This window comes from Sorex fumeus, unplaced genomic scaffold (assembly GCF_029834395.1).
Source record: "Sorex fumeus unplaced genomic scaffold, SorFum_2.1 ptg000034l, whole genome shotgun sequence".
Taxonomy (NCBI): domain Eukaryota; kingdom Metazoa; phylum Chordata; class Mammalia; order Eulipotyphla; family Soricidae; genus Sorex; species Sorex fumeus.
This window is the reverse complement of record NW_026606091.1, coordinates 29,808,004-29,833,912: the sequence shown is the minus strand read 5'-3', so window position 1 is coordinate 29,833,912 and position 25,909 is coordinate 29,808,004. Positions and strand designations below refer to the sequence as shown.

The window sequence follows — 25,909 nt, the reverse complement described above, 5'->3', positions numbered from 1 at the left end:
ACCCAAAAGGAGAGAGAGAACAAAAGGGAATGCCCTGCCACAGAGCCAGAGTGGGATGGAGGGAATGGGGGTGGGAGGGATACTGGGATCCGTGGTGGTGGAAAATGGACACTGGTGGAGGGATGGGTCTCGATCACTGTATAACTGAAATCCAAACACAAAAATTTGTAAGTCTATAACTGTACCTTATGGTGTTTCACTAATAAAAATTTTAAAAAAAGGCTGGCCTGGGTGCAGAGGTGGGTGGGCGGTGATGGGAGGGAAACTGGAAACATTGGAGGTGGGAAATGTACACTGGTGGAAGGATGGGTGAACAACGATGACTGAATCCTAATCATGAACAGGTTTGTAAGGGTCTATCTCACATCGATTCAATGAAAATAGAATTTAATAGGAGAATAGCTTATATTTGGATTTATAGAATTAGATGTGTAGTACATTTTCTGAGGTGAAATCCAGAGCTCAGCTGAGGCACTGGGGTCTTTATAGAATTGTGGAAATGTGATGCTGGACTTGAGTTTGGAGACAGTGCATGATGAGTAGATCAGTGGTTCAAATGTGTCCTGCTTTGAGCACCATTCAACATGTCATTACTTAATCTCTTTTTAAAAAATGATTATTTCATTTACTTTAAGAGGAAACTCTGTATGGGCATTTATGAATGGCAAACAAATTTCATTTGCATTAGATATGGAAGTGGGAAAATGCTGCAGGGGACCTTCAGAGGCCTCTCGGGGTACAGAGATGGGGATGGGGGACAGGCCCAAGGGACCTTCCCGAGTGGCAGTTTGTGATTGACAGGTACAGGCAGTTACTGGCCTTTAGAAGTTAGGGTGAGTGGTCAGCTCTTTCAGCCCACATGCTCTTTTGAACACGTCCTCCCTTCACATCTTACTGAGTAAGTTTTTTTTTCAAGAAAACTATCTTGCAGGATTGGAGGGGTGGTCCAGAGGGAAGGGCATTTGCCTTGTGGACCATCCAATTCAGATGTGACCCCGGGCACCGCATTTGATCCCTGAAACCCCACCAGGAGTCGTCCCTGAGTACAGAGCCAGGAGTGAGGCCTGAGCAACACTGGGTATGTCCCTCCAAAAATGTCCAAGTATAGCAAAAAGAGAGCAGGGGAGAGTTAGAGGGGTGGTTCTGATTGCAGTGGAACTCACTGGATCATTTGGGAATTTCACACGCACCATTGTAAACTGGTATTCCTTTCGGGATGCAGTGTAGAAAAATCAACGGAAAATTAAAATTTTTATTTTGAAAAAGATAAAAGAGGCCGGGAGATAGTAGAGCGGGAAGGGCACTTGGGTTATCTGACTTCAATCTCTGGCGTCCCATAGAGTCCCTTGAGCATGGCTGGGACTAATCCCTGCTGTGGTTCCAAAACCACATAAGCAAACAAGGAAATGTAATATATTAAAAGCTAGAACAGGTGGTGAGGTGTCTGATTTGCATACTTCTATCCTGGGCTGATGATTCCTGGCACCTCCTATGGATCCTTGAGCACCATTAGGGGTGATCCCTGAGCACAGGACAGGTGACAGGGTCCCCAGTCAAGGGAGGTCTCAGCTCTTAGGCCCCTGGAGCAAGACCATGGGGGCCTGTGCAGGGGACAGATTGCCCAGGCGCTGCAAGCCTTGGGCCTGGGAGTCGGTGCTTGACCTCCACATCCCTGGACCCAGAGCAGGATACCCTGGCTGCCTGTCCTCACTCCCAGCCTTGCGCCCACAGGTGGGACTGCAGGACAAACAGGTGAGTGTCTGCAGCAGCAAAAGGAGTAGGTTCTTGGCCTCCCGCAGTAGGACGTGGCCTCTGACCAGTGTCGGTCTCTGAGAATGAGCAGGAGGAGGAGCAGGTGCTACTGCAGAGCCAGCTCCAGATCAGCTGCAAGGGGAGTGAATCAGGACAAGGTGGATATGGAGAAATGACAGAAGGTGCCGGGGGAGACCCACTGTGAGGGTAGGAGCCCGCCTGGGGTGGTGGGAGGAAGGACAGGCCAGGACGCCACCCACTATAATGTATCAAAATCTAGAAGAGACTAGAGGGATTTTGGGGGTGCGGATTGGCCCTCACTGCACAGAGAGGGTACTAGTAGCAGGGAGGCTGCTGGGTCGAGGTAGGGGGAGGCCCCATCTCTTAGGCCTTTGGAGAAAGACCCCCAGGGGAATGTGCAGGGGACAGGTTACCCCATGTGCTGTTTTGCTTGGGCCTGTGTGTGAGTGTCTGGGCCCTGAATGTTGTGGTGGGATCTGGACAGACTTCGGCCCTGTCTCATGACAGAGATGTGCATGCAAGACTAGAAGGTGCAGTGCCTGCAGCCTGGAATGCTCCTAATGGTATCAAAAGCAGCACACAGCTGCAACCCCATACCTGGATGTCCCACTCACCTGGGCTCCAAGGTCGAGCAGGTTCTGAGGCACAAGCCGCTCATGGACCAGCTGCAGAAGGTGCTAACAAGGCAGCAGGCACTGCTGGAGGCCACCTTCAGGGAGCTGAGGGAAACCCAGGTGAGTGGATGGGCAGGGACTCAGGGACAGGAAGGCGCATCCGGCCCTAGACCTGCCTACTGACCTGGTGCCTTCATCTTTAGGGAATCCTCAGTCCTGAAATCAGGAGCAACTGAGCCCCAGGCCTTGCTGGAATTCCAAGGGTACCCTGAAGAGGGTGAGAGTGTGGTGGGTCTCCAGGAGGGAGAAGTTCCTGATGGGGATCTGGAGGTGGGGCTATATGGGAGGTAGAGCCAGGCGGGACCCCTGAGATGCCTCCACCTTCCTTGCTTGGCTGAGACCCTGGAGTTCCCAATAGTCAATCCAGTGTCGAAGAACACGGAGTTGGAGGTGAACATAGTGGAGTTTGTGAGACCATGACCTCTATGGAACTCGAGATGATGTTCATGAAAGACAGGCTGGTGGCATGTGAGAAGACTAAGGATCTGGATGACTAAGGTCTGAGACTAAGGTCTGGTGTCCAGACCTGGGCAGCGGGATGATGGATTGTGTGAAGAACCCAGAGGGACCCTCCTGTTCCTGTCTGTGAGGAACAGGAGGCTGCAGACCTCAGATCCGGATCCTGTAATGACCTGCCCCCAAATAACCAGAATCCAGCTCGTCCGCTTGAGTTCAGCTGGCAAGCTTGTTCACCATTAATCCACTTTTTCTACCCTGATGATGTACCCTGTGTTCTTCAATTCCAACTAATCTAGCCCTGATCCAGTTCTTCCCACCCTCCTCCTTCCTCCCTCCTTCGCGCTCATCCACTTTCCCTCAGCACTAGATCCTAGGGGTCAAGGGGACAGAAAGGTCCCCCAACACTAGACCGCAGGGATCAGTGGGACAAAAATGTCTCCTACCTCTAGGCACCAGGCATGTTGGGAGCAGAAATTTAAACTGGGCCACACTCCAACCTCAGTCATGATAGCTCCAAAAGCCAAACAAGGGCTTGTGGTGGGAGCTCTCCCTCCCCAGTATACAGTCCCGATTCTCCATATGGCAGCCCTGAAGCTAATGGGGTCTGGAAACATCAGAGCAACCAGTTCTAGACACTCTTTGGGGGCTGGTTGGGCACTGATGATTTGAGGAGAAGAGAGAGGAAGGAGGCATGCTGGGTCACTCTCTGACAGTCACTGTCCTATTTCCAAGCTTGTTTCAATAAATGGATCCATCCCAGGCCGTGTGGGTATGTGTCTTGGGCGAGGTGTGTCCTGCCAGCAGTTGGCAGTTGCTTCTAGATTGTGGGTGGCCCTTTCCATGGGATTCACCATGTTTAGAGCCTGTCATCTGCATGCCCCTGAGTACGATGTTAATGACCCCAGGAGAGTACCTCTAAGATTTGGAGTGGTAACATTCAAAATATGGTGGTGGGAAGGTACGATGGTGGTGGAATTGGTGTTTGAATATTAAATGTAATAAATTATTGTCAACAACTTTATGAAAACAAAATAAAAATTTGAAAAAAATTCAATAAAATGTGAAGCATGAAAAGAGAACAGAAAAATCAAAGATACACCAATCTAATGCGTTTTTTTTTCCCTAGACGTGTTTTTTTTTATTTTATTTTTTTTTACAGTTGTAGATTTACAATTTTTTGTGCTTTGGTTTCAATTATACAATGATCAGATACTCATCCCTCCACCAGTGCCCATTTTCCACCACCATGGATAATATCCCTCCCACCCCCATCCCCCCATCCCCCTGTCTCTGTGGCAGGGCAATCCCCTGTGTTCTCTCTCTCCTTTTGGGTGTTGTGGTCTGCAAAAGAGGCATTGAGTGGCAAACATGTTCAGTCCATAGTCTACTTTCAACATGCATCTCCCCTCCTGGGAGGATCCTCCAAACATCCTTTATTTGGTGCTCCCTTCTCTATCTGAACTGCCCTTTCCTCTAGGATACCCGGCTGGCCTCTACGTTATGGAGTAATCCTCCTGGTGCTGATCTCACCTATTCTTGGGTATTAATCTCATACTTTGTTACTTCATATCCCCCAGATGAATGCAATCTTTCTATGTCTATCCCTCTCTTTCTGACTCATTTCACTTAGCATGATACTTTCCATATTGTACCACTTGTATGTAAATTTCATGATTTCATCTTTTCTAACAGCTACATAGTACTCCATTGTGTAGATGTACCAAAGTTTCTTTAACCAGTCATCTGTTCGTGGGCATTCAGGTTTCTTCCAGTTTCTGGCTATTGTCAAGAGTGCTGCAATGAACAAACAAGTGCAGATGTCACTTCGACGATACATTTTTGCCTCTCTGGGATATATTCCCAGGAGTGGTATTGCTGGGTCAAATGGGAGCTCAATTTCTAATTTTTTGAGCATCATCCATACTGTTTTCCAGAAGGGCTGAACCAGTGGACATTCCCACCAACAGTGAAGGAGTGTCCCTTTCTCGCCACATCCACGCCAGCATCAGTTGCTTTTGTTCTTTTGAATGTGGGCCAGTCTCTGAGGTGTGAGATGGTATCTCATTGTGGTTTTGATCTGCATCTCCCTGATGATTAATGATGTAGAGCATTTTCTCATGTGCTTTTTTGCCATTCGGATTTTTTCTTTGAGAAAGTTTCTGTTCATTTCATTGCCCCATTTTTGGATGGGGTTGAATGTTTTCTTCTTGTGGAGTTTAACCAGTATTTTGTATATCCTGGATATCAACCCCTTGTCAGATGTGTATTTGGTGAATATCCTTTCCCATTCTGTAGACTGTCTTTGTATTTGTTTCTTTGGAGGTGCAGAAGCTTCTTAGTTTAAGATAGTCCCATTTATCTATCTCTGTTTTCACTTGCTTGGCCAGTGGCGTGGCATCTTTGAAGATACCATTAGCTTCAATGTCATGGAGGGTTTTGCCAACGTTATCTTCAATGCACCTTATTTATGGTTTCTGGTCTGATGTTGAGGTCTTTAATCCATTTTGATCTTACTTTTGTACATAGTGTTAGGCAGAGTTCTGAGCCTATTTTTTTGCATGTTGCCGTCCAGTGATGCCAACACAATTTATTAAACAGGCTTTCCTTACTCCACTTCACATTACTTGCACCTTTATCAAAGATTAGATGATCATATGATTGAGGGGAGATGTCAGTGTATTCAGCCCTCTTCCATTGGTCTGCAGTTCTGCCTTTGTTCCAGTACCATGCTGTTTTTTTTTTTTTTTTTTTTCCCCCTTTATTTTATTTTATTTTTTTTAAAGTTGTAGATTTACAATTTTTTGTGCTTTGGTTTCAATTATACAATGATCAGATACCCATCCCTCCACCAGTGCCCATTTTCCACCACCATGGATAATATCCCTCCCACCCCCATCCCCCCATCCCCCCGTCTCTGTGGCAGGGCAATCCCCTGTGTCCTCTCTCTCCTTTTGGGTGTTGTGGTCTGCAAAAGAGGCATTGAGTGGCAAACATGTTCAGTCCATAGTCTACTTTCGACATGCATCTCCCCTCCTGGGAGGATCCTCCAAACATCCTTTATTTGGTGCTCCCTTCTCTATCTGAATAGCCCTTTCCTCTAGGATACCCGGCTGGCCTCTAAGTTATGGAGTAATCCTCCTGGTGCTGATCTCAGCTATTCTTGGGTATTAATCTCATACTTTGTTACTTTATATCCCCCAGATGAATGCAATCTTTCTATGTCTATCCCTCTCTTTCTGACTCATTTCGCTTAGCATGATACTTTCCATATTGTACCACTTGTATGTAAATTTCATGACTTCATCTTTTCTAAGAGCTACATAGTACTCCATTGTGTAGATGTACCAAAGTTTCTTTAACCAGTCATCTGTTCTTGGGCATTCAGGTTTCTTCCAGTTTCTGGCTATTGTAAAGAGGGCTGCAATGAACAAACAAGTGCAGATGTCACTTCGACTATACACTTTTGCCTCTCTGGGATATATTCCCAGGAGTGGTATTGCTGGGTCAAACGGGAGCTCAATTTCTAATTTTTTGAGAATCGTCCATACTGCTTTCCAGAAGGGCTGAACCAGTGGACATTCCCACCAACAGTGAAGGAGTGTCCCTTTCTCGCCACATCCACGCCAGCATCGGTTGCTTTTGTTCTTTTGAATTTGGGCCAGTCTCTGAGGTGTGAGATGGTATCTCATTGTGGTTTTGATCTGCATCTCCCTGATGATTAATGATGTAGAGCATTTTCTCATGTGCTTTTTTGCCATTCGGATTTCTTCTTTGAGAAAATTTCTGTTCATTTCATTGCCCCATTTTTGGATGGGGTTGGATGTTTCCTTCCTGTGGAGTTCCACCAGTATTTTGTATATCCTTGTTATCAACCCCTTGTCAGATGTGTATTCGGTGAATATCCTTTCCCATTCTGTAGACTGTCTTTGTATTTTGGTCACTGTTTCTTTGGAGGTGCAGAAGCTTCTTAGTTTAAGATAGTCCCATTTATCTATCTCTGTTTTCACTTGCTCGGCCAGTGGCGTGGCATCTTTGAAGATACCATTAGCTTCAATGTCATGGAGGGTTTTGCCAACTTTATCTTCAATGTACCTTATGGTTTCTGGTCTGATGTTGAGGTCTTTAATCCATTTTGATCTTACTTTTGTACATGGTGTTAGGCAGAGTTCTGAGCCTATTTTTTTGCATGTAGCCGTCCAGTGATGCCAACACAATTTATTAAAGAGGCTTTCCTTACTCCACTTCACATTACTTGCACCTTTATCAAAGATTAGATGAGCATATGATTGAGGAGAGATGTCAGTGTATTCAACCCTGTTCCATTGGTCTGCAGTTCTGCCTTTGTTCCAGTACCATGCTGTTTTAATTATTACTGCTTTGTAGTACAGTTTGAAGTTCGGGAGGTTGATTCCTCCCATTTTCTTTTTCCCAAGAATTGCTTTAGCTATTCGTGGGGGCTTATTGTTCCATATAAATTTCAAGAGTGTTTGCTCCATTTCTTTGAAGAATGTCATGGGTATTCTTATAGGGATTGCATTGAATTTATGCAATGCTTTCGGTAGTATTGCCATTTTGACAATGTTAAGTCTCCCAACCCATGAGCAGGGGATATCTTTCCATTTCCTCATGTCCTCTTTTATTTCCTGAAGTAGCGTTTTGTAGTTTTCTTTGTACAGGTCCTTTACTTCCTTAGTTAAGCTGATTCCTAGGTACTTGATTTTCTGGGGCACAATTGTGAACGGGATTGTTTTTTTCATGTTGCTTTCTTCTCTCTCACTGTTTGCGTATAGGAAAGCCATGGACTTTTGGGTATTGATTTTATAACCTGCAACTTTACTATACAGGTCTATTGTTTCTAGGAGTTTTTTGGTGGAGGTTATTGAGTTCTCTAAGTAGAGTATCATATAATCTGCGAATAGTGAGAGCTTGATTTCTTCCTTTCCTACCTGAATGCCCTTAATATCTTTTTCCTGCCTAATCGCTATTGCAAGTACTTCCAGTACTATATTGAACAGCAGTGGAGAGAGTGGGCATCCCTGTCTCGTCCCTGATCTTAGAGGGAAGGCTCTCAGTTTTTCCCCATTGAGGATGATGCTTGCTGTAGGCTTGTGGTAGATGTCTTTAATTATGTTGAGGAAAGTCCCCTCTATACCCATTTTGGCTAGGGTTTTCATCATAAAGGGGTGCTGGATCTTATCAAATGCTTTCTCTGCATCTATTGATATGATCATATGCTTTTTATCTTTTCTTTTGTTGATATGGTGGATTATGTTGATTGATTTCCGAATGTTAAACCATCCTTGCATCCCTGGGATGAATCCTACTTGGTCATGGTGTATGATCTTTTTGATGAGTAGTTGGATTCTATTTGCTAGTAGTTTGTTGAGGATCTTTGCATCTGTGTTCATCAGGGATATCGGCCTGTAATTCTCTTTCTTTGTGGTATCTCTGTCTGCTTTTGGTATCAGTGTGACATTTGCTTCGTAGAAACTGTTCGGAAGTGTTTTTGATATTCCAATTTCGTAGAAAAGCTTAAAGAGCATTGGGAGTAAGTCCTCTTTAAAGATTTGGAAGAATTCACTAGTGAATCCATCCGGGCCAGGACTTTTGTGCTTGGGGGAGACTTTTTATTACCATTTCAATTTCCTTGACGGTGATAGGTCTGTTCAGGTATTCCAGGTCTTCTTGGTTCAGCCTTGGGAGTCTGTAGGAGTCTAGGAATTTATCCATTTCCTCGAGGTTTTGATGTTCCGTGGCATAAAGCTTCTCAAAGTACTCCCTGAGGATTCTCTGAATTTCTCTGGTTTCTGTTGTAATGACCCCCTTTTCATTTCTGATTCGATTTATTAGGGTTTTCTCTCTCCCTTTCTTTGTGAGTTTTGCTAGAGGCTTATCGATCTTGTTAATTTTCTCAAAGAACCAGCTTTTGGTTTCATTGATCTTTCAGATTGTTTTTTGTGTTTCCATCTCATTAATCTCTGCTCTGAGTTTTATTATTTCCTTTCTCCTGTTCGGGTTGTGCTCCTTTTTTTGGTCCTTCTCCAAGCTCTTAAGCTGTGAGGTTAGGTTACTTATGTGTGCTCGCTCCTCCTTTCTGAGGAATGCTTGTAGAGCTATAAACTTTCCTCTTAACACAGCCGTTGCTATGTCCCATAAGTTTTGGTAACTCGTGTTCTCATTTTCATTCGTTTCTAGGAATCTTTTGATTTCCTCTTTGATTTCCTGTCTAATCCACTCGTTGTTCAATAGTGCACTGTTTAATTTCCAGGTGTTTGATATAGTTTTCTGTTTTTGTGTGTGATTTACTTCTAATTTCAGCGCATTATGGTCTGAGAAGATTGTTGATACAATCTCTACCTTCTTAATTTTATGGAGGCATGTTTTGTGGCTCAGCATATGGTCTATCTTGGAGAATGTTCCATGTACGCTTGAGAAGAATGTGTATTCAGCTTTTTGTGGATGAAGTGTCCTGTATATATCTACTAAGTCCCTTTCTTCCATTGTTTCCCTCAAATGAAGTATGTCCTTGCTAAGCTTGAGTCTGGTTGATCGATCAAGAGGTGACAAAGCAGTTCTAATGCGTTGTTTTTATAAAAAAAAAAAAAGCAATGGCGTCTAAGCTACTAAGATAGCCCACAGAATGGGAAAAATTATTTACCCAATATCTAGCTGATGAAAGGCTAATATCCAAGTTATATAACACATTGGTAGAACTTTAAAAAAAATATCTCCCAACCCCATCAAACAAATGCAGAGAGGAATAATGAACAGAAACTTCGTCAAAGAAGAAATTCAAGGGCTGGAGCGATAGTACAGTGGTAGGTTGTTGCTTTGCACGTGGCTGATCTGGGTTTGATCCCGCCATCCGACGGGCTACACCCGCCTTGGAACCCCAAGTGTTCTGTGAGAACCAGAAGGGAGTGTCCTTCCTAAAGACACCCCATGCACACCCCATCCTCCCTCTCACCTAGAGGTGGAAATCACACCCAGATCCAAGACAGACCTGAGCCAACAACCCGTCAAAGACAAATTATGTTGGCAGAAGATCAGACAGACTGTGATGCCCGTGAGGTAAGGAGGCTGCAGACACCCAGCCCAGGGCACGAAGTGACCTGCCTGAAAGTGATGTGTTCCCCCCAGGAGTCAGAAATGTTTAAACAGAATTCTTACTCACCTGTAATTCCGTCTTTTACCTACCCTGTTAAAATCATATTCATCTACCCCAACCTTGTCTTTCTTCCCTCTTCCTTCCCGCCCTTCCCCTCTTCCCCCCTCCACCTTCCTGCCCCCTCCCTTCTCCCCTCCTCTGCCCCTTCCCATTGAGGAATGGGGCTATGGGACTATGAGGCTATGCGGCTACACAAAGCAATTGCAGATGTGCCCCCATGGCAGGGATGCTGCGTACTAGGAGTGGCGAGATGACCCAAACAGAACAACATTGAGACTCGTACTCTGCAAGTAAAGAAGTTACACAGTCTCCAGGGAAGCTCAGCTAGAGAAGAGGGCACCAAATCAAGGGTGCTGGGAGGATCCTCCCAGGGTGGGAGATGCATGCTGAAAGTAGACTATAGACCAAACATGACTACCACTCAGTGCCTCTATTGCAAACCACAGCACCCAAATGGGGAGAGAGAGAACAAGGGGGAATGCACTGCCAAAGAGGCAGGGTGGGAAAGGGGGTTGGTGGGGTAGGAGGGATGCTGGGACCCGTGGTGGTGCAGGATGGGTGCTGGTAGAGGAATGGGTACTTGATCATTGTGTGACTGAAACCCAAGCACAAAAATTTATAAGTCTACAATTGTACCTCATGGGGTTTCACTAATAAAAAATAATAAAAAGAAAATTCTTGGATTAAAAAAAAAGGTACACAGCCTCCAACACATCCATATGTGCAGGAGCAAACTCAAAACATAAAATAATAACCCAATTAAAAAATAAATCCAAATAAATAAATTTCAATTTTTAATATGAACAGATACTACACTTGATATTAGCCAAAAGGCCGAGAAGCTCAGGGGGATGGAGTGATAGCACAGTGGTAGGGCGTTCGCCTTACAAGCGGCCAACATGGCCAACCCGAGTTCAATTCCTCCTCCCCTCTTGGAGAGCCCGACAAGCTACCGAGAGTATTCGATATGCCAAACATAGTAACAACAAAGTCTCCAATGGAGACGTTACTGGGCCCGCTTGAGCAAATCGACGATCAACGGGAGTGCCTTTACCTTTTATCTTTACCTTTTAATATGAAAATTAAGAGATCATGGGGTCTCACCATGTTTCGTGCTTGTCCCTATCCCTCGCCGAGCGCACCCGCCCCTACCCAGTCTTTCCAGAGGGATTCAGGGCTTCATTCTTATGGTGTTTATCCGGATGCCACTCAGGTTGGAAACTGCTCCTGAACTGTTCAGTGGTTCTGAGCAAGAGATTTAGTCCACTGCTTCTTGCAAGTCAGCGGATGGGGTCCCATCCGATAAGCAGAAAGGCTGGGGTCGTGAAAGTTAGAGTGGGTTTTCACATCAAAATCTAGAGTCGCAAAACTTAGATGTGGGTTTTCACATCATAATCCCAGGGACTGTGCCATCTGGGCAATTGGTAGCCACTGGGGCCCTTTGTTAGTCATCACTGTCACCCCTGAATGGGGACCTGGAGGTAGATAGTTTGTTTACCTCTGTGGCACAGCGAGAGATCTGAGCCCCCTGCCTCAGAGACAGGTATGCCCAGACCTCTGCCAATGGCCCTACCCTGGGTCAGGGCACCTAGAGCCTGGTGCCCTTTCTCAGGCACTAAGAGGATCAACCTCTATGCCTCTGGAGCCCTACTGCTGATTTTTTTAGGTTATTTGTTTTTCTTTTTCTCACTTCTAAATGCTCATTCTTCCAGGAGGTCTGGTGCCCAGCCTCAACCAAGAGCTGGAGCAGTGCCTCTGAGGCTCTCTTTCAGTTCTCTTAGGCTTCTGACACTAGGACCTTATCATCTACAGACTGCAGGATGGTCCATTCAAGGGCTCCAACGAGGATTTTCTTAAGTCCAGAGCCAGGGTCTTCCTGAAGAAGGTGGCCGAGTTTTTGAATCCTTGGGCAACGGGTCCACAGTGACTGAGGTTTCCTCCTGTCTCTGGATCCTTTGGCCCAAAGGCAAACGGGTCTGCTTCCTGGAACAATTTACAAAGGGGGAAGCATATGTTTTGAGGTTCAGGCCAGTCAATCATTGGGCACTAGAGGAAAACAGACTCAAGAGAGTGGAAGGGCTGGGTACCACAAGGTGACCAGCAGGAGCGACCACACTGACTCGGCGCAGATCATGAGTTCACAACTGAGGCCAATGGGTTGCTCCCAGTTGAGCTGCATCCCACCACTATTCCTGCCTCCCAGACCTGCGCAGTATCATTCCCTATCCCTAGCCACACCTCAAGGTCTACCTGACATTGTGGATGTTTCTGGAGGCTCACTCCTAGCATGAGTTTACCAGCAGAGGGGCATGATACTGCCATTAGAGGGCGCCTGGAGAGTGTATTTTCCAAAGTGGGAATACACAGTGTCAAGGTGGACATTTATTAGCGCTTCTAGCTCTGTCTGGAGATCTAATGCCAATAAGATACTAAAGTGAGGAACAGGGAGAACCTTGTTTTCCATATGGAACCCCCAGCATCTGCTGAGACCATGGATTCTCGTGTCCAGCAAAAGCAGGGAAGGGCTGCACCTCCGGTACCTTCAACGAGCTCTGCTTCCTATGTTGCCCTATCTTGGGGGTCATGGGGCCCACTGTTTCCACGAGGCTTTTCTTGGGAGTGTAGATACCAAGTTACCCTGCCTTCCCTGCCTGCCTGGGGACTCCCTGTGACTCTGTCAGACTTTCCAAGTGGTCCTGATGTCAGTAGACATTTCTGGAAGCTACCCAACTTTGAATGTCTGCCACTCCCATTCACAGAGGGTCACAGCTTGTCTGGTGTGATATTGGCACTTTGTTCTCTCCTGCAGCATGTCATGGCCCCCTGGGGCAATGATCTGGGGCCTGGCTTCTGCCCCTCCGCATCCTCCACCCCTGACTCCTGCTCCTGCTCTGGCTCCCCTCTTTCTCCCTGCCCCGTGTCTGCCATGCCAGGTCTCGCCTCCTCTAGACCAAGGGCAAACTAGAGATACTGGGGTTTGGCCTTAACCACTCCACTGGGGTAGAGCTATCTCCTCTGTACGAGTGGCAGTGCCACCCAGCTGCCATGCTCTCTGCCAACTCCTCCTGTACCCCTGGTGCCACTGCTTGAGTGTCGCTCTTTTTACTTTTGGTCTTGTCTTGCTGCTTTCTCCCCTGCTTGGTAGTGAGTTTTGTTGTTTCACAAATGAGAATTGCAGCACTAATATAACTTTGAGTTTTCAACGACTATGAACTCATACGAACTTTGCCAAAATTTCTGCCTAAAGCTAACTAAAAACCAAGCAGCAGGGACGGGAGTGATAGCACAGTGAGTAGGGTGTTTGCCTTGCACACGGCTGACCTGGATTTGATTCCCAGAACCCCATATGTTTTCCTGAGTACCACCAGGAGTAATTTCTGAGTGCATGATCCAGGAGTAACCCCTGTGCATCGCTGGGTGTGACCCATAAAGAAAAAAAAAAGCACATTTTGGAATGTGGTAGAACATGATGAGATAATAGTGCTAATGGAATGAACAGCTCCAAAGTCTGAACACCGCACAAGGCGAGAGATCAGTTTTACAGCAGATCTGATGGGCGATGGGGTATCAGCAAGCAGCTGACCGGAGAGTATGGAACAAGAAATGACCAAGCTTTCTTGTTGCAGAGAAGGATCTGGAGCATATCAATAACGTAGGAAAATTCGGGGGATTTTCCCAGGTTTCTACGTTGAACAGTGTGACAGACCACCTCTGGGCCATCCCGGGTGATTTCAGTGCCTGTCTCGTCTCTCCCAGACCCTGTGCCTCATTGCAGATCCTGCTCCCCAGGGTAGCCTGTCTGAAATTAGCCTGCGAGAAATGTGGGTAGAGGTGCACTCTCCTCTACAGCAGGGCTCAGGAGATCCTAGCATCAGGACTTGAACAGGGCTGGGAGATATGCCCCCCATCACTAGACGCCAGGGATGGGGGGGCCAGAGATGCTCCCCCAACCACTAGACGCCAGTTATTGGGGTGGCCAGAGATACTCCCTCACCACGAGACGCCAGGGATCGGGGGGCCAGAGATACCCCCCAACCACTAGACGCCAGGGATCGGGGGCGGCCAGAGATGCCCCCCCACCAATAGAAGCCATGAATTGGGGGGGCCAGAGATGCCCCCCAATTACTAGACGCCAGGGATGGGGGGGCCAGAAATGCCCCCCCCCACTTGACGCGATTGATCGGGGAAGCCAGAGATGCCCCCCCACCACTAGACGCCAGGGATCGGGGTGCCGAGATGTCCCCCTCCGCAAGGTCCGAGGGATCAGAGGGGCCGAGATGTCCCCCTCCACAAGGTCCGAGGGATCGGCGGGAAGAAATGTCCCCCTCCACAAGGTCCAAGGGATCAGGATGGCAGATATATCCCCCAAGCACTAGCAAACAATGATTTGGAGGTCAGAAGTCACAACTCAGCTCTCCCCTCCCCATTGTGGGGTCCTGTTTCTGCGCATGACAGCCCTGAAGCTTGGCCGCTGGTACCATCCAGTCACCGGATTCTACACACTCTTTGGGGCTGTTTGGGGACTTTGTATTGCTGCCTGAGAAGAGGGGAAGGAGGAAGGCGGGCTTTGTCCCTGACCGCCACTGTCTGATTTTCACGATTGTTGCAATAAATGGATCTATCCCAGGCCTGTGTGGGTGTGTGTGTCACTGGGCGGGGCAGGTCTGGCCAGTAGTTGACAATTGCTTCTAGATTGTGGGAAGCCTCGGCCATGTCACCATGCCAAGACGCGTCACCTGCCTGCCCCTGTGTGAAGCCTGTCAATGACCCCAGGAGAGTCCACCCCAAGGGTTGAAGGTCTCAATCACGGATGCGTCCCCAGGAGGGAGGGCAGGATGCAGCACCCAGAGCCCTGCCTTCCACTGCAGCACCTCCATGGCCTCCCCTGCCCCTGGTGCCTGTTTCCTCATTCCCCTCTGCAGTGCACCAGGGACAGACCCCACTTTGCCCCCTAGTGGCCACATCAGTTTTCTCAGGATGAGCACTTGAAAGTGCTCCTGCAGCAGGTGGGTCCAAGGTGCTGTCCCCTCAGCCAGGCTCCCCCTGGATGGCACCCACCCTAGCAGGAAGACAGTGTGTTATCAGTGGAGCAGGATGGGGCCGTGGATGGAACATGTTTCTAGTGTCCCCGAGTCTGTACGGAGCTGATCCCTGATAATAGTGCCCTACTTCTTTGTGGACCATCAGATTCCCTAATACAAGTCCCACTGCCACCATCACAGCACGGTCAGACCCCATGTAATAGAGAACCAGGCCCCGACTCCTCTTTGCTCCTGCACACCTGGACCTGTTGGGACAGCCTTGGCTGAGTGACACTCTACTGGTGACAAGAAGTGTGTCCAGATTCATGTATCAGACCAGATGGTAAATCCTCAGAAGGCAGAGCCATCCTGTTCCAGTAATTTCCAGGAATTTGGTCAGCCATGCCCCTTCCTGCCTGTTACATTCCTACTTGGATTGGAACCAGGGTTCGGGGAGCCACCAGGGATCAGCCTGGTAGGGCTGTTCAGGGCAGGCACAGGCTGGTCCCGGTTTACCCCTCGGTGCCCAGTTCATAGCCCTTCCCCTCTAACTGCACCATGGGCCTGGGGCCGCCCGTTCACTCTCATGGATCTTCACACCTCACACATATCCTGCACACCCTCTCGAAGCTTCTACTGGGGCTCTGGGCTTAGTTCTCTGTGTCCTGCCTCTGGGCCCCTGGGCTCTGGAAACACCAAGTCCAGGTTTTCCTAGAGGTTTGGGGAGCTGGGAGACTGTGGGGATCAGGGGCTTGAGCCCTCTCACCCCTTGCCAGTGGTGAGAGCTGTTCTCCCATTGAACGACTGTCTTTGGAGTTTTTCCTTTTAGGATCATACAGAGTATCACCAAGACAGGTGGCACCCAAGAATTTGCTGGAAGCATCCTAGTGTATTCCATATGTGCAGGCTCTACCCAGCTATCCCCCAAACGGGCAGTAGCAGGTCACAGCATAATTATGTAGGTTGTTTACAGGCTACCTTGATTCTGCGGTAACAACTTTCATCTAACATGCAGTGGTGCCTAGTGCTCTCAGGTGCTCCCACAGTGGTGATTCCCGTTTCTACGCTCAGTGTTCGAGCGTTCCTGTGAGCCCCTTCCATCCCTGCTCGGGTAACCTGCTTCCCCTTAGTCTCTTGCTCGGTGAGAGATTTGGGAACCCCATCCGGGTCAGACAGAAGGACAGAGATATATAAATAAAGTTAAGGAAATAGGAGTAGCTTACTGGGGGCGCTCCCGGGCGGACTCTCCGAACCTCAGGTGAGGCAATGGTACACCCGCGCCCTGGGTTAGACTAAGGGGGCTATGAAGTTGTCTTGGTCTGGTCCTAGTCATCTGTTCGTGGGTCAATGTTAAGGAACATGGAATGAAGCCTGGTGGCTTCCTGTCACCAAGTGGGCATTAAGTCTTGTCTTCCTCACCTGGGACAAGGTGATCTCTGACTCCAGGAATGTTGCTGTCCACTCAGCCGGTTGCCATTTGGTTCTAGTCACCATTTTGTCAGAGCAAACCTCACATTTGATTCTTGTCAAATTTGGTGATTCCTGACCCATCCATCTTGTCCACCTCCTAGAGCGGGTCTCTCAGAGGTCCTGCCTAGTTTTTCGCTTCTGCCTCTTGTTGCCTCCTTGGTTCTCTCCCCTTAGGCTTGGCAGACAGAATCATTTGCGAGCCCCCCTTAGCTCACCCCGCTGCGGCTGATCCTGACAAACTATCACCTGCAGGTTAATCTTCTGGCGATGCTCAGTGATGAGTTTGTCTGGGATTGTTTCCCTTTTCTCTCCTGACTCTGAGAGATGTCCATTCTACAGTGAGGCCCTCAGGAGTGGCCAAACCTGACCACGGCTGGGCCTGACCAGCCTCCAGCTCACTGGCCCTTCTCGAGTTCATTCTTTCAACTGGCTCAAAGCCCCCTCCCCCTCCTGACTGGTTTGAGTAGAGCAGTGTTCAGTCATTGAAGAAAACACCTTTTCCTCCCTACTGGACACTGAGCAGGCCCAGGGCCCATTGATTGAAAAGACAACTGCAGCCAGGGAGTCAGTTTGGTTCTGGACCCTTACTGCCCATGGCATTCTGGACCTTAAGGAGTTTTTCCACCTGGGTTGCTACTTGAGTTAGAGACCCTCTGCCTGTTCCCAGTCACCACAGCCCCCATCTGGCCTCTGGGGCACACAGAGTAGTGAGGAGACCAGAATCAGCCGTGGGGGTGGGGTGATGTGTTTTCACCTCTGGGCTGCTCAGGTAAATGAGCAAAGCACAGTTAGCAGGTATATCCCCCCTGGCCCCCCCCCCCCCACCCTCGTCAGGATCCCACCATCCAGGGTATATTCTCAATGACACCATACTCATCAAGGGTCACTGTCAATCAAGATGAAACTAGCGCCCAGGTCAGCACTTCCTGACCACCTTTGTCAGGATTCCTGCCCTGCATCCCGCCACCCACCCAGACTCTGTCTCCTTCCCCTGCCTGGTCTCTGTGGGCACCTGCAGAGTTTGCATCTGCTTTGGCAGCCTCAGGCAATCCATGGTGTTTGCTCAGTGCACCAGAGAGTCGACCCTGCGGGCTCAGCACAACTCCCCATTTCTATTATTGTTAGTATTTGTGACCAAAGAGACCAGGGCTAGTCTAGGTACTGGCAGCAGTGCCATTGGGGCAGACCCTCAGTGCCCGAGCGTTTCCTGCCCTGCTCACACCCAGCATGCCTCCAGCTCTCCCTGCCAGAAGACCCACGGTTCAACAGTTGGACACGGTAACAAGTTGCCGATGCAGATGTTTCTGTTTCCTCACCTCTTTAAGTTAAACGTTTACAGCAATGGTGAAATTTGCTTCTCATCAATGTTGCCTGTCATCTTGCGTAAGCTCAGTAAGAGAATTACAGATTCCTTTAATCTGTCGCTTCAAATTTAGCTCAACGTAAAGTCAGGCATGAAAGGTCAGATCTGTTGGCTTTTCCTGGCCCATGTCATCTGCTCCTACTCCCCAGACTCCAGTCCTGGGGCCAGTTTTATTTTGCCTATCCCAGACCCAAGGGGTCCTTGACCATTCTTTTGGCCAGAGACTGTCCCATGCTGTACTCTGGACGATATCACATGTTGGATCTTCGGCCTTCCCTTGTCCAAATAAGGGTCACCTGGCGCCTGTCCGAAGTCCATCCAAGGCCCTCCACACGATGCACATTTGAGAATGTTTGAATCATGGACAATCACTGGGAAACTGAAGCTTTCGTAAGATGAATGTCCAGGATGAGATCAGGACCCACCTGTGACTCCTGCATCAAGCATCAAGCAGTGTCTGTGCAAGGGTCTCTTTGCCAGGAGCCCAAGAGCATACCAAGGCCATCAAGGAGAGAAAAACTAACATTTCCCTGATAGTCTGGTCTGGGAAATAACGCCCTTCGTTCTACATAGTTTCACACCAGAAAATTCCCAACATCCTCACTGAGCCGCATGCCGAAAACCAAAGGAAACTTATGGGCTTTACCTGGAATTTGGGAGTCAACATCCTAGACCAAACAATGCCCTCAACCCCACATTAAAAGATCAATTCCAGAGTCAGTTTGGCGGGGACCCCACATTGTAGATGCAAGAGAGAAATTGTCACAGGCTAGGAAACAGCAGAGACCCGAGGAGGCCCGTGTTGGATCCTCACACTCCGCACTACGCTGACAGGCAGCTCCTGGGACACGGCCAGGGCAAGGCTGACTTCTCAGTGGGATACCAAGCAGGTCCCCTCTTCTGCCAACACTCTCTGGGACCCCTGTGTCTTCCTGAGTGTGGTGAGTCTAGGGCATGATACCTGCCGCTGTGAGAGCCGTGGGGTTCAGGGACCTTGCAAAAGGGTCCGTTCCTGGGGTGGGGAGGGGGCACTTGGAGGGCTTCATCCTTCCAGTCCTCACCCAACACTAGCCCACAGTTGGAAATTTGGTGCCTGAGCCCCGAAGGTCACATGGTATTTCCCCAGGGCTAGGAAATACATGTCATCTTGCACTTCCTGAAAGTCACGGGGTAGGTGGAAGGCTCCTCTTAGGGCAGAAAGGTGGCAGGGTGAGGGGGGTGCTGGACATGTGCCAGCCCTGACGTCCGGCAGCTAAGAAAAAGTAGCGGCCCTTGAGCACAGTTCCTGACCTCCCAAAGAACACCAGACCCCCACTCTGTTCTTCCAAGACTGTGGTGAGCCACCCTGGAGATACACGTCTAATACTATGAGTGTTTTACCTGTCATGTCATGTCACAGTTACCCAGGCCGGGCTATTGTGAAGATGAGAATCCAGGCCAGTTTAGTGAGCCCAGGTGGCCTGAGGACTTCATCCTCTGTAGGAGTGTCCTGGCAGGCAGGTGTCCATCCCATTCCGATCTGGGGTAGGGAGACCTCCCGGACTTCAGGACTTGTCTGGACACTGAGAGCAGGGCCCAGGGTGTGGTCAGTCATTGCAGATCTGCAGATCCCTGGTTGTCCATAGCAGAGACATTTCCAGTTCTCCCTTGGCCAACGTGCCTGAAACAACAATTTTATTTTTTGGCCAAATTTGAAATCCTTGAATGTTAAAAGTAGGTAAAGGGATATTCCTGATACCCTTTCAGTATCTATATTGTAAACCACAAAAAGGAAGACAGAGAGAGAGAGAGAGAGAGAGAGAGAGAGAGAGAGAGAGAGAGAGAGAAGGCAGAGACAGAGACAGACAAAGACAGGAACAAACAGAGAGAAAGATAGATAATAAAAACATCTTCCAAAAAGGCTGAACTGAGTATCTGGAAAAAAACCCAAGTGCCTGAGAACGGATGACTGGTTAAAAAACTGGGTACTCGATCATTGTATAACTGAAATCCAAACACAAAAATTTGTAAGTCTATAACTGTACCTTATGGTGTTTCACTAATAAATTTTTTTAAAAAAAGGCTGGCCTAGGTGGAGAGGTGGAGGGTGTTGGGAGGGAAACTGGAAACATTGGAGGTGGGAAATGTACACTGGTGGAGGGATGGGTGAACAACGATGACTGAAGCCTAATCATGAACAGCTTTGTAAGGGTCTATCTTACATCGATTCAATAAAAAAATTTTAAGAGGAGAATGGGTTATATTTGGATTTATAGAATTAGACGTGTAGTACATTTTCTGAGGTAAAATCTAGAGCTCAGCTGAGTCGCTGCGATCATTATAGAATTGGGGAAGTGTGATGCTGAACTTGACTTTAGAGACATTCCATGATGAGTAGATCAGTGGTTCAAATGTGTCCTGCTTTGAGCACCATTCAACATGTCATTACTTAATTTCTTTTTTAAAAATAATTATTTCATTTACTTTAAGGGGAAACTCTATATGGGCACTTATAAATGGCAAACAAATTATATTTGCATTAGATATGGAAGTGACTTCAGTCTATCTGACTTCAATCTCTGGCGTCCCATAGAGGCCCTTGAGCATGGCTGGGAATGATCCCTGCTGTGGTTCCAAAACCAAAGAAGCAAACAAACAAGGAAATGTAATATATCAAAAGCTAGAACAGGTGGTGAGGTGTCTGCTTTGCATACTTCTATCCTGGGCTGATTTCTGGCACCTCGTATGGATCCTTGAGCACCATTAGGGGTGATCCCTGAGCACAGGACAGGAGACAGGGTCCCCAGTCAAGGGAGGTCTCATCTCTTAGGCCCCTGGAGCAAGACCATGGGGGCCTGTGCAGGGCACAGATTGCCCAGGCGCTGCCAGCCTTGGGCCTGGGAGTCGGTGCTTGACCTCCACATCCCTGGACCCAGAGCAGGATGCCCTGGCTGCCTGTCCTCACTCCCAGCCTTGTGCCCACAGGTGGGACTGCAGGACAAACAGGTGAGTGTCTGCGGCAGCAACAAGACTGGGATCTCGGCCTCCCGCAGTAGGACGTGGCCTCTGACCAGTGTCGGTCTCTGAGAATAAGCAGGAGGAGGAGCAGGTGCTACTGCAGAGTCAGCTCCGGATCAGCTGCAAGGGGAGTGAATCAGGACAAGGTGGATATGGAGAAATGACAGAAGGTGCCGGGGGAGACCCACTGTGAGGGTAGGAGCCCGCCTGGGTTGGTGGGAGGAAGGACAGGCCAGGACGCCACCCACTATAATATATCAAAATCTAGAAAAGGCTAGAGGGGTTGTGGGGGTGTGGATTGGCCCTCACTGAACAGAGAGGGTCCTAGTAGCAGGGAGGCTGCGGGGTCGAGGTATAGGGAGGCCCCCTCTCTTAGGTCTTGGGAGAAAGACCCCCAGCGGAATGTGCAGGGGACAGGTAACCCCATGTGCTGTTTTCCTTGGGCCTGTGTGTGTGTGTCTGGGCCCTGAATGTTGTGGCTGGGATCTGGAAAGCCTTCGACCCTGTCTCATGACAGAGATGTGCATGCAAGACCAGAAGGTGCAGTGCCTGCAGCCTGGAATGCTTCTGCTGGTGCCAAAAGCAGCACACAGCTGCAACCCCACACCTGAATGGCCCACTCACATGGGCTCCAAGGTCGAGCAGGTTCTGAGGCACAAGGAGCTCATGGACCAGCTGCAGCAGGTGCTAACAAGGCAGCAGGCCCTGCTGGAGGCCACCTTCAGGGAGCTGAGGGAAACCCAGGTGAGGGGGTGGCCAGGGGCTCAGGGACAGGAAGGCGCATCAGGACCTAGACCTGCCTACTCACCTGGTGCCTTCATCTTTAGGGGTCCTCAGTCCTGAAATCAGGAGCAACTGAGCCCCAGGCCTTGCTGGAATTCCAAGGGTACCCTGAAGAGGGTGAGTGGTGCGGTGGGTCTCCAGGAGGGAGAAGTTCCTGATGGGGATCTGGAGGTGGGGCTATATGGGAGGTGGAGCCAGGCGGGACCCCTGAGATGCCTCCACCTTCCTTGCTTGGCTGAGACACTGGAGTGCCCCATAGTCAATCCAGTGTCGAAGAACACGGAGTTGGAGGTGAACATAGTGGAGGTTTGTGAGACCATGACCTCTATGGAACTCGAGGTGATGGTCATGAAGGACAGACTGGTGGCGTGTGAGAAGACTAAGGATCTGGATGACTAAGGTCTGAGACTAAGGTCTGGTGTCCAGACCTGGGGAGCGGGATGATGGATTGTGTGAAGAACCCAGCCGCAGACCTCAGATCCGGATCCTGTAATGACCTGCCCCCAAATAACCAGAATCCAGCTCGTCCGCTTGAGTTCAGCTGGCAAGCTTGTTCACCATTAATCCACTTTTTCTACCCTGATGATGTACTCTGTGTTCTTCAATTCCAACTAATCTAGCCCTGATCCAGTTCTTCCCACCCTCCTCCTTCCTCCCTCCTCCCCACTCTTCCACTTTCCCTCAGCACTAGACCCTAGGGATCAAGGGGGCAGAAAGGTCCCCCAACACTAGACCGCAGGGATCAGTGGGACAAAAATGTCTCCTACCTCTAGGCACCAGGGATGTTGGGAGCAGAAATTTAAACTGGGCCACACTCAAACTTCAGTCATGATAGCTCCAAAAGCCAAACAAGGGCTTGAGGTGGGAGCTCTCCCTCCCCAGTACACAGTCCCGTTTCTCCATATGGCAGCCCTGAAGCTAATGGGGGCTGGAAACATCAGAGCAACCAGTTCTAGACACTCTTTGGGGGCTGGTTGGGCACTAATGAATTGAGGAGAAGAGAGAGGAAGGAGGCATGCTGGGTCACTCTCTGACAGTCACTGTCCTATTTCCAAGCTTGTTTCAATAAATGGATCCATCCCAGGCCGTGTGGGTATGTGTCTCGGGCGAGGTGTGTCCTGCCAGCAGTTGGCAGTTGCTTCTAGATTGTGGGTGGCCCTTGCCATGGGATTCACCATGTCTAGAGCCTGTCATCTGCATGCCCCTGAGTACAATGTCAATGACCCCAGGAGAGTACCTCTAAGATTTGGAGTGGTAACATTCAAAATACTGTGGTGGGAAGGTACGATGGTGGTGGAATTGGTGTTTGCATATTAAATGTAATAAATTATTGTAAACAACTTTATAAAGACAAAATAAAAATTTGCAAAAAAGTCAGCAAAATATAAAGCATGAAAAGAGAACAGAAAAATCAAAGATGCACCAATATAAAACTTTTATTTAAAAAAAAAAAGCAATGGCGTCTAAGCTACTAAGATAGCCCACAGAATGGGAAAAATTATTTACCCAATACCTAGCTGATGAAAGGCTAATATCCAAGTTATATAGCACATTGGTAGAACTTTACCAAAAAAATATCTCCCAACCCCATCAAACAAATGCAGAGAGGAATAATGAACAGAAACTTCCTCCAAGAAGAAATTCAAGGGCTGGAGCGATAGTACAGTGGTAGGTTGTTGCTTTGCACGTGGCTGATCTGGGTTTGATCCCCGCCATCCTACGGGCTACACCCGCCTTGGAACCCCAAGTGTTCTGTGAGAACCAGAAGGCAGTGTCCTTCCTAAAGACACCCCATGCACACCCCATCCTCCCTTTCACCTAGAGGTGGAAATCACACCCAGATCCAAGACAGACCTGAGCCAACAACCCGTCAAAGACAAATGGTGTTGGCAGAAGATCAGACAGACTGTGATGCCCGTGAGGTAAGGAGGCTGCAGACACCCAGCCCAGGGCACAAAGTGACCTGCCTGAAAGTGATGTGTTCCCCCCAAGAGTCAGAAATGGTTCAACAGAATTCTTACTCACCTGTAATTCCGTCTTTTACCTACCCTGTCAAAATCATATTCATTTACCCCAACCTTGTCTTTCTTCCCTCTTCCTTCCCGCCCTTCTCCTCTCCCCCTCCTCCTTCCTGCCCCCTCCCTTCTCCCCTCCTCTGCCCCTTCCCATTGAGGAATGGGGCTATGGGACTATGAGGCTATGCGGCTACACAAAGCAATTGCAGACGTGCCCCCATGGCAGGGATGCTGCGTGCTAGGAGTGGCGAGATGACCCAAACAGAACAACATTGAGACTCGTACTCTGCAATTAAAGAAGTTACACAGTCTCCAAGGAAGCTCAGCTAGAGAAGAGGGCACCAAATAAAGGATGCTGGGAGGATCCTCCCAGGGTGGGAGAAGCATGCTGAAAGTAGACTATAGACCAAACATGACTACCACTCAGTTTCTCTCTTGCAAACCACAGCACCCAAAAGGAGAGAGAGAACAAGGGGGAATCCCCTGCCACAGAGGTAGGGTGGGAAAGGAGGGGGAAGGGAGGTGGGAGGGATGCTGGGACCCGTGGTGGTGGAGGATGGGTACTTGATCATTGTGTGACTGAAACCCAAGCAAAAAATTTATGTCTACAACTGTACCTCATGGTGTTTCACTAATAAAAAAATAATTAAAAAATTATTGAATAAAAAAATAGTTACACAGCCTCCAACACATCCATATGTGCAGGAACAAACTCAAACATAAAATAAAGAACCAGTAAAAAATCCAAAGAAATAAATTTCAATTTTTAATATGAAAATTAAGAGATCATGGGGTCTCACCATGTTTCACGCTTGTCCCTATCCCTCCCCGAGCGCACCCCTCCCCCCCAGCCTTTCCAGAGGGATTCAGGGCTTCTTTATTATGGTCTTTACCCAGATGCCACTCAGGTTGGAAACTGTTCCTGAACTGATCAGTGGTTCTGAGCAAGAGATGTAATCAACTGCTTCTTGCAAGTCAGAGGATGGGGTCCCATCCGACAGGCAGAAAGGCTAGGGGATTAATCTAGAGTTGCAAAAGTTAGATGTGGGTTTTCACATCATAATCCCAAGGACTGTGCCATCTGGGCAATTGGTAGCCACTGGGGCCCTTTGTTAGTCATGAGTGTCACCCCTGAATGGGGACCTGGAGGTAGATAGTTTGTTTACCTCTGTGGCACAGCGAGAGAACAGAGCCCCCTGCCTCAGAGACAGGTATGCCCAGACCTCTGCCAATGGCCCTACCCTGGGTCAGGGCACCTAGAACCTGGTGCCCTTTCTCAGGCACTAAGAGGATCAACCTCTTTGCCTCTGGGCCCTACTGCTGATTAGAAAGGGTTTTTTGGGGTTATTTTTCTTTTTTTCACTTCTAAATGCTCATTCTTCCAGGAGGTCTGGTGCCCAGCCTCAACCAAGAGCTGGAGCAGTGCCTCTGAGGCTCTCTTTCAGTCTTCTTGGGCTTCTGACACTAAGACCTTATCATCTACAGATTGCAGGATGGTCCATTCCAGGGCCCCAACGAAGATTTTCTTAAGTCCAGAGCCAGGGTCTTCCTGAAGAAGGTGGTCGAGTTTTTGAATCCTTGGGCAATGGGTCCACAGTAACTGAGGTTTCCTCCTGTCTCTGGATCCTTTGGCCCAAACGCAAACAGGGGTCTGCTTCCTGGAACAATTTGCAAAGGGGGAAACACATCTTTTGAGGTTCAGGCCGGTCAATCATTGGGCACTAGAGGAAAACAGACTCAAGAGAGTGGAAGGGCTGGGTACCACAAGGTGACCAGCAGGAGCGACCACACTGACTCGGCGCTGGTCATGACTTCTCAACTGAGGCCAATGGGTTGCTCCCAGTTGAGCTGCATCCCACCACTATTCCTGCCTCCCAGACCTGCGCAGTATCTTTCCCTATCCCTAGCCACACCTCATGGGCTACCAGATATTGCGGCTGTCTTTGGAGGCTCACTCCTAGCATGAGTTTACCAGCAGAGGGGCATGATACTGCCATTAGAGAGCGCCTGGAGAGGGTATTTTCCAAAGGGGGAATCCACAGTGTCAAGGTGGACATTTATTTGCTCTTCTAGCTCTGCCGGGAGATCGAACGCCAATAAGATACTAAAGTGGGGAACCGGGAGAGCCTTGTTTTCCATATGGAACCCCCAGCATCTGCTGAGACCATGGATTCTCAGGCCCAGCA

The 25,909-nt window shown here is 48.7% G+C and overlaps 1 protein-coding gene and 1 pseudogene across 1 annotated transcript in view; one reads left to right on the top strand and one right to left on the bottom strand.

Moving 5' to 3' along the window:
* Window positions 1-25,909, top strand: part of LOC130026621 (polypeptide N-acetylgalactosaminyltransferase 12-like) — a 201,987-nt gene that overhangs the window by 133,390 nt on the left and 42,688 nt on the right. The window lies entirely within an intron of this gene.
* LOC130026672 (uncharacterized) lies at window positions 10,840-10,920 on the bottom strand (annotated as a pseudogene).